The 6123-nt window shown below is 44.2% G+C and overlaps 1 pseudogene; it reads right to left on the bottom strand.

Moving 5' to 3' along the window:
• Positions 1-687: 687 nt before the first annotated feature.
• LOC119302938 lies at positions 688-5662 on the bottom strand (annotated as a pseudogene).
• Positions 5663-6123: the final 461 nt, after the last annotated feature.

The following is a 6123-nucleotide window of genomic DNA, read 5'->3' as shown; positions in this document are numbered from 1 at the left end:
CAACACAAGGGGGGTCAAATGCCTAGATGTCTCTACTGGTCGAGTTTACATATCGCATGATGTTATGTTCGATGAAACTAAATTCTATTTTGCTGGTCTACATCCAAATGCCGGCGCTTTACTTCGGAAAGAAATCCTTCTTCTACCTCCAAATCTAACCGGCTTTGATCATGGGGAGTATAACTCTAATGATTCTATTATGACTAACCTATCGGCCACCAGTAGGACCACTGGATCCAATCGGCCAGCAGAGGCCGGCTAGGTATTATTTTAAAAAAAACTTTGCGGCATAATATTTCTTAAATTTAATTAAAAATGTATTATTTTGAAAAATTAGCGATTTGCTACTTGTGGTTGTAGATGCTCTAACTACTAAAAATGGGCTTCTCACCTTCTTTTCTAAAAGTAAAATAATAGGATATTTCTATTGAACTGCCAGCATAAAACATTATGTATGTATTCCCTTGATACCAAAATATATAGTGTATGCTAAAATACTTCTGGAAGTAAAATTTTGAAAACATGACAAAAAGTATAGAACAATTTATGAACTTCTAAAATACCATACTAGAGTCATTTCATTCACAATACTTCTTGCGAATGCCCTTTCACCGCTGGCTCATCTCTCGTGGACAACAACATCAGTACTGGATATACAACATAACAAAGCTGCTGATCTAGCAAATGAAGTCTTTTATTTGAGCACAAATTCACAAAGGTGCTGTTGGATAACTAGATATACATCAAAACAAAGCTATTGAGTCAACATGAGTAATCTTTCCCTTGAGCACAATTTCACTAAGTTGGAATAATTATGTCTCTTGTAAACCAGACTACCGAGGATAACTTGCAGATAGTATGAACTCTTCTTCCATACTATACCGTCTTGTCGAGCCCTCATTAACTTTTCTAACTAACTTATTAGATTGAACACCTACTTCGTTACCATTATTGTAAACTTTTTTAGCCACTACCTTATCTAAAATATGCTCTCGGATGCACGTAGGCCTTCTAGCGTCAACTCCACTTGCCTCATGGTTGGACGGTCCTCTCCTTTTAATTTCACACATGTTATTGCAATAGCAGCCACTTCTTGGACTTCTTTGCCCCCTTCCTCGATAACTTGTGGATCTAATATCTGGAGCAAATTCCCTTCTGCAAACAAGGTAACAAAATGTACAACAAGACCCTCATCATCTGAGGACAAATATGAAAATGGCTTCTTCCTGGTTAGCAGTTCCACAAGGACAACCCCAAAACTGTAAACATCACTTTTCTCCATGAGCCGCCCAGTGTAAAAGTACATAGGGTCCCAGTATCCTCGTGTACCTTGAGCTCTTGCTGTTAACCCGGATTTCTCCATCGGAATGTACCTTGAAACTCCAAAGTCAGCTACCTTTGCTGTGAGAGTATCATCCAAAAGTATGTTAGCAGACTTGACATCTCTGTGGATGATAGGCATTGCCACAGTTGAGTGAAGATAGGCGAGCGACTTGGCTGTTTCAGTGGCTATGCGCAACCTGTTATTCCACGACAATGATATTGGTCCTTCAACATGAAGATGATCGTAAAGTGTCCCATTGGATATGAACTCATACACCAACATCGGGACTTCAGTTTCAAGGCAGCAACCATAGAGTTTTACGACATTTTTGTGGTTGATTTGTGATAGGATGGCGACCTCATTTATAAACTCATCAATCTCCTTTGAAAGCACCTTCTTTGGTTTCTTGATGGCCACAATATGTTGGTTCGATAAAATCCCTTTGTAAACAGTACCATGCCCTCCACCGCCAACCACAAGATCTTTATCAAAATTATGTGTTGCCTTTTTTAGCTCTTCCAACGTTATGATCATTTGTTCTGCAATACCAGCTCTTTGAGATACCAACTGTTCCAACAGGTGTCCATGATTTTGCTTGAAGAACTTCCGTTTTAACATCTGGATTCTCCGATGTTTCAATTTCTTGGAAACAAACAGTGAAGTGAGAACCAAAATCACAAGACCTGCCCCGCAAGAAAGTCCAATAATCACACTTATACCTGAAAAAATATAGATCTTTAATCTCTCTATTGATATGAAAAATAACGAAATTATTATTGTGATTATTCTATATCTATGGCGTGCCTAGACATGCTAAGCAAACAACACATACATGAACAAAATCACGTTCTCATAATAATGAGAAGAACCGAATTAGGCTGAGTAAGAATTAAATAGCAATACAGAGGTGACTGCAAATACTTGTATTTGTCCTCGTCTTAAGTTGCTCACCTTTAAGTGTCACGGGGCCACCTGTAGAACAAAGAAAAAAGAGCCAAACTCAGTTAACTACATAATGGATAAAGTATATTAACCTGTTCATATAAGTGGCCAATGTACATTACGTTGCTAAACTTTGCATCCATTGGGATTGGGGGTATAGGTATTGCCGTGGTAACCCTCGTCACACCGGCAAGAATAACCTCTGTTCCCTGGTTTGCAGTGGCTGTGTTTGCTCTTGCAAATATTAGCGGCTACCTCCAGAGGACAATTTTTAAGTGACTTCATCTTGGCGTTGGGTAAGCCTGATGATTGCAACACCTCCCACTGAAGAATAATAGGAACATTAGGCTTAAAATTTGACTTGCCTTGAGATGCTTGCATTTGCTGTTCGGAGATGAGGCGATTGTCAAACCACCCCTCCTCTGCGATTAGCACATATGGGGGCCGCGAGACGTTGTTCTGGACACTATTGATGTCGAAAAATTTGAAGTTCATCCTGTCAGGCATGCCATCAATTGACGTAGATATACGTGCCCGGCAACAACCCACACCGTAACAGCTATTGTCATCGCTGTCATGGCTTGCAATTGGCACCCTCCCGGCATTGATGTCAGAGTTGGAGCAGAAAGTGGCACAAACGCTGATGATGTTTGGGTCGTCACCAGGCCCTAGCAGTGTTGCTTGGACATTGCATGCATCCTGAGATTACGAGCTCGTTGCGGGTGGATAGAGAGAAGAGTGTGTTGCCTCCTTCACTGAAGTAATTGTTGAAATGGAAGGAGTAAGGATCTAACGTTTTAGCTTCGAGAGTGGCGACGGAGCTAGTAACACGCAGTGTAGAGTTCTGGATTGAGATTTCTTGAATTTGGAAGGCACCGTAGCTATCGAGCAGCAATCGTGGTGGCTTGCCGCTGCTGGGATAGTCACAGGTGAGGTTGAAGCCCGGCAGGTAGCAGTGGGATGGACCGACGCCGAATGGGTAGTGCACATCTACGTCCCCGCAGGACGGGCTGCACCTATCACCTTCTGCAAGCAAACAATTGTTGTATTACTAATTTCATATTACAAAGAAATAAGAAGAGTTTCTGACTTTAAAAATAATAATATAAATAAAGCTATCTCAAGAAAAAAATGTATCTTAGTATTTGTTCATGACCCAACTGGCCAAGAAAATAATTACCAGAGATGAAAGGGACGCAGCCACCGGGTATGGAATGGTTGCCATGGGTTCCAGGCGGACACCCGCAGTCAAAACCTCCAATCGTATTGGTACATACGCCATCACCAAGGCACCGGTAGTTTTGTGGCTGCTCACACTCGTTGATATCTAAAAAAAAGCACGATTTTACAAACCAAACGAAATTAAGGATACAATTTCCGGCTTATTTCATATTAGTCATGCAAGCCTGGGGTACTCTCCTTTTCGATTTTTTTCTTCAAATTTGTCAAATGCTCCTCCAAAAAATTACTCACCTCCAATAGTCAGGAGCGTGCATTCTTGAATATTTAATATGGATTAATGATTGGTCCAACTATATGTGGATTATCTTATATAAAGTCGGTACTACTATCGAATGGTGCTTTTATATACGAACACAACGATATCAATTATATCAGCCAATCATATATTAATATCACTAAACGAGCGAAGTGAGCATAGCATAGATGATTAGATTTCTTGTGGAGAAATCAATCCACTCAGGCACATGTCCTATACTGTCTTGTCAAAACTTGCAATCGTATTTGTGCATACGCCACCAAGGCAGTAGTCTTCCGGCAGCTCACACTCGTTGATATCTAATCTACAGATAAGTACGATTTCAACCCAAACAAAATTAAAGAAACAATTTCAGGCATATTTCATATTAGTCTTTCTCAAAAAGAATATCAATCAAAAGTTCCTCAAAAAATTACTCACCTCCGGTACGTAGTTACGCACATGCTTTCTTGAATATTTAATGTTGATTAATGATTAGTATCAGGCAATCTCACAGTACTAGTAACACTAACATGTGAACTAGCATAGCATAGATGGTTAGATTCCTCTTGTGAAAAAATAAATCCACCCAGATTCAAGTCCTAAATTTGACTGTGTACTCGAGACTCGAGACATTTTATGGATTTATTTCAGACCTTCCATCCCTTTTTCAGTGTGTAGATGTTGTGAGCATTAAAATCTACAATACTGTATTTCTCATAGAAAAAAATAGTATCACTAAAAAAACCTACGGTATAAATTCAATACTTTCTCTGTTCATTTTTATAAGGCCTTGAAGACATTTCAGACATCATGCAAAGCAGCCTATTTTTAGTTGTCTGAAACGGCTTATAAAAGTGAACAGAGGGAGTATAACAAAACTGCATGTAGGTCTAATATGTAAGTTCAGAATGAAACGTGGGGAAAAAAATTGAACCTTGGCACCCGTTGGGGATGTAGGGATTGCCTCCGTAGCCCCTTTTGCACATGCACGTATAGCCGACTCGTGTAACATCATCATTGCAGCTGAAGGTGGATGAAGAAGATATATTGCTATGACGATGATTACGAGAAGGATCCTGGGCGAACTCCCAGCTCAGCCAAATTGGTACTCCCGTTGGCCCACCCTTCACCAGCGACCGTTTGGGATACCAGAGCTTGTCGGAGATCTTCTTGTTCTCGAACCACCCTTCGTTGGCGACGAACACGCGCGTGGGCATCCGCTCCTCGTCGGCGCTGCGGTTGTTCCGGCCGAACCACTCGATCTGCACGGAGTAGGAGGACCCTGATACCGCCGCTGCCTTGACGGGGACGATGGGCGCCTGGCAGCAGCCTTCGCCGGTGCACACCATGCTGCTCTCAAGGCTGGACCGCACGTACCGCAAGGACCCGTGGCCTTTTTCCCCGCACAAGGAGGAGCAGGCGCTGACGACGGTGCCCTTGCTGCTGTCGCCGCCGCTGGTGACAACCAGAGTCGCCCGCACGTTGCATCCCAGCAGGATGAGCTCGTTCGAGCCGTGCGGGAGCATGATGTAGGCACCTTCGTTGGCGTTCCGGAGGCCTCCGGCGAACAAGGAGCCGCTGCCGCCGTTGGCGTCCACTCTTATGTCGCCAGGGGTGCGCCTGACGAGCACCTTGGACCACTGAAGATTGAAGCCCTCGACTTGGAATATGCCATTGCCGCCTCCACCGAGCAGCAGCCGCGGCGGGGTTGTGGTGTTGTCGCAGGTGAGGTTGAACCCGGGCGAGTGGTAGCACCTGGCCGGCCCCATGCCGAACGGGTACGGCACGTCGACGTCGCCGCAGGTGGTGTCACAGCCCGGCATCCCGATCGCCGGAGGTGCTGCTCCGCCGGCGGCGACCCGAAACTCTAGAACGAGCAGCACAGCCATTGCTGCAGCTGCAGCTATGATTGCCATGATCGCCGAGAATGAGATGGTTGTGCTAGCTGCCCGGCCGGCCTTGGAGTTCAATTATAAGGGCTAGCTTCAGTGAAGCGTGTGTGTCTCCCCGATCTCACCGATCACATGCTTGGATGCCACACTGCCTGCTAAGTGCTCCTCCCAGTCCTAACACGGAAGCGTGTGTATGAAGAGTAGTACGGTAGTACCACACACGGACACGGTGCTTGCTTTCAAAGGCACGGTGTGGATGTGTTAGTAAAGTCGTCGTGCGTTGAGTACACACCTTGCCAAACGCGCGCGCTGTTTTCCAAGAAGTACACACCTTACCAAACACCAGCTAGAGTCTGGTATTGGTATCGGCAGCAAAGAAAAGAACTCCATCAGTCTGGTCTGGACGTATTATTGGTCCCACGCGGACTGTAAGACAATAAGTTTTGGGGAACCAGCACAACCCTCTAGGGGTGGCTTATCTCATT

The sequence above is a fragment of the Triticum dicoccoides genome, chromosome 5A (genome assembly GCF_002162155.2).
Source record: "Triticum dicoccoides isolate Atlit2015 ecotype Zavitan chromosome 5A, WEW_v2.0, whole genome shotgun sequence".
NCBI lineage: Eukaryota > Viridiplantae > Streptophyta > Magnoliopsida > Poales > Poaceae > Triticum > Triticum dicoccoides.
Note: the sequence above shows the minus strand (reverse complement) of the source record. Positions and strands in the feature narration are given on the sequence as shown.